The sequence below is a fragment of the Suricata suricatta genome, chromosome 15 (genome assembly GCF_006229205.1).
Source record: "Suricata suricatta isolate VVHF042 chromosome 15, meerkat_22Aug2017_6uvM2_HiC, whole genome shotgun sequence".
NCBI classification, from domain to species: Eukaryota; Metazoa; Chordata; class Mammalia; order Carnivora; family Herpestidae; genus Suricata; species Suricata suricatta.
In genome coordinates, this window is record NC_043714.1 from 76,797,470 (window position 1) to 76,809,585 (window position 12,116).

Below are 12,116 nucleotides of genomic sequence, written 5' to 3' on the forward strand. Positions count from 1 at the left end.
TCCGTAGGCCTGGCGGCACCGAGGTGTTTCAGTGAAATCAAACCTGTGTGCATCTGCACGAGGCGGGCTCCGCCAGCTGGACGCAGCTGCCCCCATGGCTCGGGCAGCGCGGGCTTCTCCAGCGCCCACCTATGCAGCCTGGCACGGGTGCCCTACCCACCCCATGTCTCCCTCAGCCCAGCTGACCAGGCACCCCAGCAGCCCCCAAGGAAGCTGCCTGCCCCAAAAAGCCCGCTCCAGACTGCCTCTACCAGCTGGAGGCGACAAGCAGACCAAACAGTCCCTGAGCTTCCAGAAAGTTCCGAACACCCGTCTGTGCATGGTGGCTGGGAGTGAGGGCTGCCCCCTGGGGCCATCCGCAGCCCTGCTTCTCCCCGGGCCACCGTGCTGTGGCTCCTCCCTCACACCCTTCCCTGCTTTTCTGTTTCTACTGCAAGCTTTCGGGACCTGGGAGAGCCCGGCCAGCGGAGACCTGGACTTGGATTCTGCTCACTACTTCCTGGGCGCACGATTTGAGGCCATGCAAGCCTTCTGGCGGTTCAGTCCCACATCTACAAAACGGGGAGACACCAGCCAACCATGGGTGGCACATTGGCCCAAGAGTGGGATACGGGACCGGTGCCACACACCCTCCACCCGCCGGCCATGCCCCCGGGAGCTCCGAGAAGGCCCAGTGCCTCCGGCAGGTCCTGCACCTCACTCTGCACTTGGCCCCGTGCAGACCCCCAGAATGGCAGTGAGAGGCAGGACTGGGCCCTCCCGCAGGGAGCTGGAGGCCGATGGGAGGCGGGCCCTTCGGGTGTAAGGCAGACAGTGGGGTGGGGGCTCTGGCGTGCAGAGGACAACACGAGCCCTGGAGGCCGCAGCCCCCAGGGTGTGGTCCTGGAGGCCAGACCTAGTCCACAGCCCCCCTGCGCGCCCCACGGCTGGCGTGGCCTTTCCCGGGGCTCTGGAAAAGGCCAGTCACTGTCCCCACTGACAGGAGAGGTGGCCGTGGAGAGAAGCTGAATAGTGGAGCTCTTAGGGACAGAGACCTCCAGTGCTTAGAGGGTAGGGACATAGGTTGGGACACTGGGTCCACTCTGGGGAAGCCGCTCAATAATAAATAAGCATCTCGAAGACATCAATGTCTTTTTTCTCCATTATCCTGGTGCTCTGTACCATGCCTGGTATAGAGGACTCATCATCACCACCACCACCACCTCCATCATCACCATCACCATCATCCCCACCACCGCGATCATCACCATCACCATCATCACCACCTCCATCATCACCACCACCACCACCACCACCTCCACCACCCCCATCACCACCACTGTCATCAGAACAAGTCACTGTGCCAAGTGCTTCACATGGGACCCTCTGCAGCGTTCCTGATACGTAATTTTCAGAAAAGAAAACAGAAGCAGAGAGATTAAGCAATATGCTTATGGTCACACACAAGCAGTCATTCACAGGGCTGGGATTAGAACCAAGCGGCCACCCTCATCTGTGACATCAGCCGCCGCCGCCCCTGCTCGGCACAGCTTCTGCAGGAGGGGGTTCTCGTGCTGAGTGAGGCAAGATGCCTGCCATGTCCGGTCCTCTAGAACAGGGCTGCTCTGGGCCACAGGTACTGGAAGGAAAACAGGCTCATTTGCATATAATTTGCACACAGCTGCTGAAAATAAGCCCAGATTCCCCGTCACTTAAAAACTGCATTGTTTCCATCTTGAATGGGACCTTCCCACGCATACACCCACCCCCAATCACCCTGCTGTGGGGTGGCGTCCCCCCGTCACCCCTTCCAAGGAGGCAATTCCCCACTCGGGGGTGACCTTAGACAGAGACCCCCCCTCACTCTAGGGCCGCTGGGTCTTCCCGTGGCCCTGCCCGGGAAGGTGCAACGCTGGACGGGGGCCGGGTGGGGGCCGGCGCCTCCGGCAGGAGGGGAGCTGAGCAGGACCACCGGGCGCAGGCGCGTGTTCTCTGTGAGCCTATCGCATCCTTGACGTCTGCCTAGTGCATCTGGACACCTGAGCGGGGCAGGATGCCAGGTGCTGTCTCCAGGGGCAGGCTGGCAGCCGCCTGCCCAGCCCAGAGTCTGGGGGGCTCCTCCCCCCGCGGCCACCATCTTCCGGCCCCGCCCCTGCCGTGGGCCTGCCCTCTGGCCAGGGCTCCGGGAAGCTGGGGGGCACCCCTGTGGCGCAGCTCTCCAAAGCCTCATCTGGACGCGAAGCTGTCAGGCTGGCGGGAAGCTGGGCTAGAAGGGGCCCCCAGAGGCTGGCCCCCGGAGTGAGCGTTCAGCGCACTTGTGCATCGGGTCGGGGCCTCTCCGGAGATCCACCCCGAACAAGGGCCTGTCTGGTAAGCGCCTGGGTTATCGTGAGGCGTGGCCAGACGCCCTTTCCTCCTCCCATGGAGGGTGGGGGCGGACAGCTCGGAGGCTGGAGGCCGGCTGCGCGCGCTGCCCTTCCTCCACGCCCGCCCCAGCTCCCTGCAGCCAGCCAGTCACCGGAGGAGCCACACTTGGAGAATGAACTCCCCTACATCTGTGTTCCTCTCACTGCCCCGTAGGCAAGCGTGCTCAGGTGCGCGCACACACACACACACACACACACACACACGCACGCGCACGCTCGCCAGCGCCCCCAGGGCCTGCCCGTGCCTGTCTACCCCCGGCTGTGAGCAGATGCTCCCTGAGCACTACTGTATCCGGGACACGTCTCTATCTCTCCAGCCTCAGGTGTCTCGTCTGCGCAATGGGGTGATGTGCTTCTCGCCTCGCGGGCCGCCGTGAGGACTGCAGTGGAGGCTCCCCCACCCCGGGGGGTGTCTCAAAGCAGCCCCTCTGGGAGGCCTTTCCCAGTCAACCTGAGCCAAGCTGACTTATCCTCTGCCTTTGTCCGGCCCTCGGTGCTGGCATTTAATTAGCCACTCTCTCTGGCAGTTTCTCCTCAAGGACACCCCTGACCCTGACCCATAAAATAGGAACACGGTGGCCAGGCTGACCAGCCGCCCCAGCTGCCCTCCCATAGCCTGCTTGCCGGTGCCCTACTGGCCCTCCCAGCACCCAAGGTACGCGCCCATTTTCCTGAGTAGCACAGCACGAACACGGGGGGGGGGGGGGCAGGCGGGGTCCCACAGCCACACCCCAGGACCAGCCCTGCTCTCCATCTGGACAGAGACTTCTTCACGGATCAAGAAAGGGCAATGCGGCCTCTGCCGGGGAGGGGCTGGAGGGCTGCATCAGGCTTGGGGAGAGCCCCCTGCAGGAGCGCCCTGCAACCCGGAGCAGCCCCAGGGGCCTGGCCCCAGCACCGCACAGGTCGTCTGTGTGTCTGCAGGCTCCACGGGCCCCAACCCCCACTGCCAGCCCGGAGAGCAGGCCTGTCACCCCGAGTCCCCGACATCCTGGGCGCCGTAGAGCAGGCTCGGGGGAGAGGGGCTGCCCTGAGTCACGACAGAGCGGGGCTGTGGCGGTGCCGGCCCTGAACTCAGGCCTGCGGGGTCTGCAGCTGCTCCAAGTGGCCGAGGACAGCGGGCAGGCAGGTGGGGAGCTGAGTCAGTGCAGGGGCCTTGTCAGGGGCTCCTCTCCCAGGGGGGCTCCCGGGACGGAGTATCAGCTGCTTCGCGCTGACACAGGTAGGTGAGCGTCCCCGCACCTTGAGGCCCCTCCCACCTCTCCCCAGCCCCGCCCTGCGGGTGGGAGGGGCCTGCGGCTCTGCCCCCCATGCCGCACGCAGGGCATTTATTAAACACCAAGCAGATTGATTTAAATCTTTGCCGAGGGTTATTTTCCTGCGTGGCGCTCATTCAGAGCAGGGCTGGTGGGGCTCCGTGCAGCCGCTGCGGACGGGAAAGGGCAAGGCTCGGGGGCCCCAGAGCACACAGGTCACCCCTGTCCCCACCAGCTGTCCCCCATGGCGGCTGGAACACAATGCACATTTACATTTCTCAGCAGATGGAGGAGAGAATCTATAACAATCGGATCACGAAAATGAGATTGTCCCGTGTTCTCTGCACCCAGGGACACTGCGCACACTCGGGCCCTGACAAAATCAAATTGCTGCTTATTTAACCCGCTCCTTCTCCAAATGAAAAGGCAGCCCCCACCAACACACACTCCCCTCCCCCTGCAGCAGGCTTCGACAGGCCTGGCCAGCGGCAGCGGGGTCTCTGGGCAGTGGTCGTGAAGACTCCCCATCACCAAGAATGGCAGTAAGAGAGTGCCCAAGGTCTCCTCTGGGGCGCCCGCACAGTGGCCAGGAAGCCAGCTGGCCGTCAGGAGCTGGGGAGGGGCACCCCCCCCCACGGCCCAGGGATGACCCCCTCCTCGGGCCTGGACAGCTTGAGCCCAGAAGCTGATGGCTGGCAGGCACCCAGCAAAAGTATCTGAGACGTTGACAGATCCAAACCTCTAATTCTACGGAGAGGAAAATGGAAAAGGTCAAGTCATGATCAGGGGACAAGCAGCCCAGAGCCTGAGCGCCAGGGAAGGTCAACTGACTCCAGAAGGAAGGAGGGAGGAGGGGAGTGGAGGGGACAGAGGAGGAAGGGGGGGCGGGAGTGGGGGGGGGAGACAGGGAGGAACCCAGAGCAGAGAAGGGAGAGGGAGGAGGGGGAGGGGAGCAGGGAGAGAGAGGGAGGAAGAAGGAGAGGAGAGGGGAGAGGGAGGAAGGAACAGATTAAGGGGCAGCTGGTTCCTCAGCCCTCCTGGGACCAGGTCCCTTGTCCCCCCAAGGTGTGCAGGGGCTGGGCCGGGCCACCCAGCAGGCTCCCAGCCCTGCCTTCCGCTGCACGTGGACTAGTGCCCCAGGCGCCCCTCGCACTCAGGCCGAAGCCCCCAAGACCTTCCCGCGTCTCCCCACCTCACTGCCCGGAGGACCAGGCCCCAGCCACGTCTCCCGGGGCGCCTGGGAAGCCCCAACCCCGCCAGCTCCCCCAGGAGGTGCTTTTCCTGAGCACCCGCTGCACGCCGAGCCCGTCCCAGATGCCAGGCGGGGAGCTAGCCAGAGCCACCCTTGGGAGACACAAGTCAGCCCGGGGTGCCGGCCGCAGGGGATGAGCGGGGAGGGCGGTGGGAGGGAAGGCGACCCACACGGACCAGCAGCAGACACCCCCAGGTGGGCAGGCGTGTGGGTGTGAGCATGTGCGTGAGTGTGCATGCACACACGTGTGTGGCCTGCTGCTGTCCCCAGGATTACCGTGTCCACGGTCCTGGGACAGGCAGGCCCGCCCTGCTCCTTTGCCGTGTGGCCCTCTCTGCTCTAGAAAAGTCTGGAGAGACCTGACCTCTTCCCTTGAGCAGCTGTCGCGGCGTGCCATCGCGGCGGCTGCTAGGCCCCGTGCCTGGCCTGTGGCGGGTCAGCGTCCTGTCTGATTTCTAAGTTTCCAGGATGGCGGCATAGAATCGCTCACAGAATTCTGATTGGGGGACTTCTGCTCTCTCCCTCCTGCCTCAGTCTTACCCGTGGCTTGTCTGTTTTCAGGGTCTCCCGAACCACCTGCTTTTGTCTTCGTGGACACTCTGTTCTGACTCACTGAACGCGCCCTGTCTACACTGCTCTCCCTCTGAACTCTCTGGGTTTTTTTCTCAGTCTCTTTAATATCTTTGTACAGGGATGCCCAGCCTTTCCTGGTTTGTGGTTGAAGCGCCGCAGGCCAGCCATCTCCTCCGAGGCGTCCTGGACTAGGACATACCGCACATCACTGCCATCCGATTCCCTCTGATACACCCCATGACGATGTCTTCCTTGACCTGAGTTATTTAGAACCCTTCTTAGATCTCCAAACGCTGCCCAGCATTTTTTAATTGCTTACATCTAAAGACTGCGTGTCTCTAACTGCGTTTTCCAAACATCGCCATGTTTGCGCAGCACTGACTTTGCAGTCCGTTGACCCCTCATATCTAATCTGTGGTCGAAGCGTGTGCACGTCTGGGGTGTGCAGGAGAAGGGCGTGCCCGGGGGGCGGAGCGCGGGGTCTTCTCCAGCTGCCCTGCGAGAGTCCCGCTGCGGCTGTGACAGGGCACTGGCCCCCTCTGGGGAGCGAGGCTGCGATTCACCTCGTTTTGACCCGTTTTATTAGGTGAATCCAGGGGTGGGGTTTTCACTTCCCTGATGGGTGGAAACTGTCACAGGATAATTCTCTCCATCGCACTTGACCCATTTTCTCATTTTCCCAGTGTTTACGGGCACACGTGAGCCGCGTCCGCTCGGCCCCCCGCACTGCTTCTCCGCGAGCCTCACGGATTCACCTCTCCTCCCGTGAACGGCAAAGACCCGTCCCGGGCAGTCGGCCGGTCCTGGACGTCCCCAGGCTCTCGGAACCCACCGTGTCCCCCGGATAGCACTGCTCATTTCCGTTTGCTGCATCTGTTCCCTTCTATATAATTTTTGTTTCCTCTTTCTCTTCTTCTATTTTTCTGTTCCAAGAGAATTTTTGTTTGCTTAACTGTATTCTTACTCTTTTTATGGTTGGAAGTTAGACCCTAACCCTCCTCCTTCAGAGGTGACCCTGGTCTCACATCTTGCAATTTTCACTAGTTCCTTCTGCGCGTGTCGGCCCGTGTGATCCTGCCACGCGCACAGACTCTGGCCAGCACCCTGGTGACCCGTGCACCCCTGCCCCACAGTGCTCAGCTCCCTCAGGAGGCCCCCCACAGCTGTGCCCGGCTGCCAGGGCCCCCCTCCCACCACCCATTGCCACGGGGGGGGGGGCGCTTCGAGAGCGTTCTGTACAGGGACTGGCGCAGCATGTGACCCCCAGGACCGGCTGGTGGGTTCAGCGCCTGCGAGCTGCCCCGCCCCCCTCACCCACGGCTGGACGCGCTTCGAGGGACACCTGGCCACGTCCAGTTTGGGACCCTGACAAACACCGATGCTCAGCATGTGTGAACATGACTGGACTTCTCTGGGATCGTGCACCTGTCGGGCAGTATACTGAACTTTTTAAGAGACTCCCAAGCTGGCTTTCAGAGTGGCCGTCCGGCCAGTGGCACACGGACAGCCGGGGCCCTCACTTCTGGGTGTCTCCTCCTCTGACCCCTCGGGCAGACGCACAGCAGGGGCTCCTGACGGCTCCAATGTGCATTTCTCTAGCAGCCAGTGATGCTTACGTGCCTCTGTAAGTCTTTTTTGGTAAATTTCTGCTTCAATCTTTTGCCCATTTTCTTATTGTTGAATTCAGAGAACTCTTTACATACACAGAATACAAGTCCACTGTCAGGTGTGATTTGCAAATACTTTCTCTCCGCGAGTAGCTTGTCTTCCCAACCTCCGAATAAGGTTTTGTGCAGAAGTTTTTACCTTTGATGAAGGAATCCTTGAGTGTTTACCATGTATAACTATTAACAGAAGCTAAGACTAGCCAATATTTAACTTTCCTGCAAATCACAGGAGAGGAGACTAAAAACTCTTTTCAACCAGTAGACTATCTTTGTCTGGCTGCTGGCCTGCGCTTCCTAAAACTGTAACCCCAGGAATCAGACGCTAGAGTTGCAATTATTACTTTAGGACAGAATAACTGTATTATCTCACATGCCCTAACGTTGGGTCTGCCTACATACTTCCCTGCGTTGCAGACCATCCGGCCCCCTGCCCTGGGCCCCGCGGTCCATCCTACAGAAGCTCCTCCAGGAAAGTCTCTTGGTGGTGGCCCTCCAAGTATATGTGGAAATGTCTGCATTTTCTCTTTGTTCCTGAAGGGCGGAGGGTTGTGTTGGAAACACGATTCTCTGCTGACCGTTTGCTCAAGCGTCGTCGGCCCGCCTTCCCCTTCCAGGCACCCTCGTGGCCAATGCTTGTGAAACAGGCGGGTCCCCGTCCCGCTGTCCTGGGGTCCGCGCTTCCCCGGCAGGTCTGCTGCCCCGCGTCCCTCCGCCTTCCGCAGCCGGCTCTCCTCCCGGGAGGCTTGGACGTGCTGGTGTCTCCATCTCCGCCGGCTCCCGGCTCCCCAAGGCCGCGGGACTGCCCTTCATGGGCTGTTGTCACCTCCTCGGCGACCGGACACCCAGACACGCAGCCCTCCATGAACTTTTACATGACCTAAAGTCACACTCGATCTTTTTCCAGACACACTTGGTCGCATCTGATAATCTCTTATTATTGTTCATTTTTGCGATTTCATCTTCTTTTAAAATATTTCTGAAGAACTATGTTACATGCCTGATTCAATCCAACAGCTGAAGCTTCCCTGGAGCCTGAGTGGCTGGCTCCGTGCCACAACCACCGCCACGGCGGGCGCCTGGGACCACGGACGCCGGGCTCCTCCCGGCCCCTGGGACCACGGACGCGGGGCTCCTCCCGGCCCCTGGGACCACGGACGCAGGGCTCCTCCCGGCCCCTGGGAGCACGGACGCGGGGCTCCTCCTGCTGCAGCGGCTGCAGCCCCGAGATGCAGCTCCCAGGGCCGGCCCTCCCGAGGCCTCTCCCTGGCGTGTGGGCGGAGTCCCCTCCCCGTGGCCTCACTCGGTCGCCCCCCCGCCCCCCCCCGCACGTATTTGCGGCCTGCTCTCCCCTTCCTACGAGGACACCGTCAGCCTGGACCAGGGCCCCCAGCGCCCTCCTTGACCTCAGTCACCTCCACAAAGACCCACCTCCGAGCAGGGGCACCCTGTGGCTCTGGGGACACGGCTCGGCTCCTGGTGGGGCCTGTTTTGCTATTGCTACAGCTGCCGCGTCCTCAGCGTCCCGCTCGGTGCCCGTCACTCACGAGGCGATCCCTCCGCGGGCTCACGCGGGCCTCGCCTTCTGCGCACAGCCCTTCAGCCCGAAGCCCGACGAGCCCCGCCCTCCGTGAAGGGCCTTGGCAGGTCCGGGGTCTCAGATCAGCCCTACCTGTCCCCACGCCTGTGCGCTCCATCAGTGGTGGAGGGAGGCGGAGGCGGGCGGAGCAGGACACTTATTGTGCTTGTTCTTTGCAAAGCAGCGAAGCTTTTTTTGTTTTTTTGAGGGAGAGACAGAGAGAGAGCGCGCTTGAGCAGGGGGGCGGAGGGCGAGGGAGACTCTCCGTGCTCAGCGCCACACCAGACACGGGGCTCGATCCCACAACCCTGGGATCACGGCCTGGGCCAATGTCGAGGGTCGGACACCCCGCCGCCGAGAGCATTTTAAATCGCGGTTCCGCACGCGGACCTGCTCCACAGCGGGAGGGCGGACGGCTGGCTGGCGAAGCCCCTCCTCCAAGAGCACACGTGGACAGCCCACGTGTCCCGAGGCGGCTCCAGGGCGACCCGGTCTCGCTGGTCTGCAGGGAGAGGCAGGCTCACTCACCGCGCACGGCAGCGCCACAAGGGACGGCACGGACCTGGTGCCCTGGCCCCGGAAGCACCCCTGCACCCCCAGGGCACCCAGGCTCAGGATTCCCATCTGTGCAAGCGCGTGGTGAGGCGACCCGCAGCTGCTCCGGCCTCTGGGACACCCGCGCAAGGCCCTGCAGGCAAGCCACGGACTCACAGAAAGGCCTGACACGGTCACGGACACCTGGATGGCCTAAATCGGGCACGTTTCTTCTCTGCCCCGTCGGGTCTCCTTGGACCCTCCCTTGGCAGCCCCCCAGGCCCTCCCCCCACCACCAGCCTGCTCTTCCTTCTTTCAGCTGTCCGGGCCTGCAGAGCCCTGCTCCTCCCTCCTCAGCCCTAGCACCCCCAGCATCCCGGTGCCGGGAGAGGCCATTCACCCACCTGTTCCAAAGCACCCTGTTGGGCCCTTGGGGCCCTGGTCTGGATGCCAAGCCAGCCTCCCCACCCAGCCACTCACCCGGTCGCAGGATTCACGCCCCCCAGGGGAGCGTCCCAGCAGTGAGGCTCCGGGGCTGACCCTGGCCACGGACCCATCTGGGGTGGCTGGCGTCTCCCCGACTCTTTGCACGCTCCCCCAGACTTCCCTTCCCGGGCGCCCTGACTCCGACCGGCCTTGGCTTCCTTCCTCCAGGCTCCTCAGGCTCCCCCAGGGCCCCGGGTGCGAGGACAGCGTCCAGGACCACCGGGCCCCCCTTCCATGCACGAGGACCCCACACTCCGGGCGGCCAGGCCCCTGCTCTCCCCACGTCATTGCATGGCCTCCTCATGCATCCCTGACCCCCGGCCCACTGTCCCCACCATGCTCCTCCCTGGCCCTCGAGGTCCGCAGCATAGGGCTCCAGGCACAGAGGATGGAGGGCACATGGGGGCCTAAGGACCTGGATGCACTGCCTCTCAGGCCCCAGCAGGGTGGGGTCGCTCCCCCGCCCCAACCTCACCCGGGATTCTCTGCCAGTTCCCCCCCCTCGCCGCTGCCCTGGCCTGTTTGCCCGCGGGCCCTCATCAGCACGTCCAGCCCGTCTTCAGGGCCGCCAGGTCCTTCGCTGGCTCCCCCAGTGGGGCTGCTGGTCACCGGTTCATCTCCCTGCCCAGTAACAGAGCGTCCGCTTTGGGCTAAAGCCATAAAGATGCTTCCCAGCTCGGAATGGGCACCTGCTTAGCTGCCAGCCAACAGGACAGCGCAGCTGTGCCTTATTATCCCTTCTCCGCCTCCTGCTGCCTGGGGCATGATGCAATGGGGGGAGGCCTGCAGCCACCCTGGGCCATGAGCACCGTCATGGAGTAGGGAGCTGCAAGCCACTGGGTCCCTGAGGCCCCCAGAGCCACCCTGCTGCGCTGGGGCTCCAGCCAGAGAGCTCTTAAAAGTCGTAAGGCCGCTTTCTCTAAAACAAGCCACTCAGGGTTTCCTCGTTTTAACTTCTGCACAGAAAACGCTTCCCCCGACATGTATGTGCTTGCTCAGTGCTGTTGCAGCAGAGCGTGAGCCCCAGGAGGAGAGGCCTCTGGTCAGCCTTGGTCCCTCACGCATCCCCAGCACTTAGTACAGGGCCAGGCCCAAAGGGGGTTCCTGATAGTTACTATGGAAATGGCTAGGGTCAGGGCTCAGGGCCAGAGCTTAGGGTGACCAGGGTTAGGGGTCAAAGTGTGACAGGAGTCAGGGCTCAGCATGTGACCAGGGTCAGGGCTCAGAGTAAGCCCCGAATCAGAGGTCAGGATGCAGGCAGAATCATGGTTCAGAGCAGGGGACACAGGGCCCAGAGTGTGACCAGGGTCAGAGCCCAGAGTGTGACCAGGGTCAGGGCCCAGAGCGTGCTCAGGGTCGGGGCTCAGTCTAGACTGGAGGTGGTACCAGCAAGGGGCCTGGGGCAGCAGGGCTCATGGGCAGCAGGCAGGTGCCTGTCACAAGGGCAGCCCATCCCTCCCACTCACAGAGATCAGCTGAGTGTAGAGATGGATGGAGACGATGTGGCTTGCAGGGGAGATGGAGGGTTGCCCAGGGCGGGCCGGCTGAGCAAGGCACCACCCACGCCCGAGGGAGAGGTGGGGCGAGGGTGGCCAGGCCAGTCACGGGGATGAAGAGCCTCCGCGTCCCGTAGGCAAAGTCACCAACAGCTGCTGGCTTATGGTGAAAATGGAAACCCTCAGTGCTGGGGTGTCCCCGGGAGCCCTCGGCAGGTCCACTGTCCAGCCCATGCCAACACGTCAGGCTCTGGCTTGAGAGATTTTATCCACCAGGGTCAGGAGAAGGAAGGAAAGGGGAGGCATGCCGAGGGCACGAGGCCCAGGACCAGCGAGGCCCTGGGCTTTGAGGACCCCTGCCCTCCCCTCCCGGCCCCCAACAGCCTCCTGAGTGGTGTGGCTGCAGCCTGAGCCCGGTCCGGGAGGGCCAGGGGTGGCGCCAGCTCCCCGAGGGACCCCCAGGGGCACAGGGGAGGCTGGAAGGAGCAGATCTGAACACCAGCAAGCGCTCTGGGCTCGCCGCTGGGGCTGGACATACAGGCACAGGACCAGGCTCCGTCCCACTGGTTCACAAGCACCACTACTGGCGTGGCCGTTTTCGTTGCTATTTTATGCTCACATAGGAAAAATAACTCTCTTTGCGGGAAAGATCGTAGGTACAAAACAGTATCCCGGCCCAGCAGTACCGGGTGACACGTAGGCACGCGAGTGTCTACACCGCAGACTAACACTGGGCAGGTACGACCACCGGCCGCAAGATGTGGGGTCTCGGGCAGAACCAAGAAAACCGCAGGAGCCCGGCCCACCGAGTCCACACATCCAGGGGGCGGGGCTTCCAGGTCACACGCCCGGGGGGGGGGGGGGGGGGGGG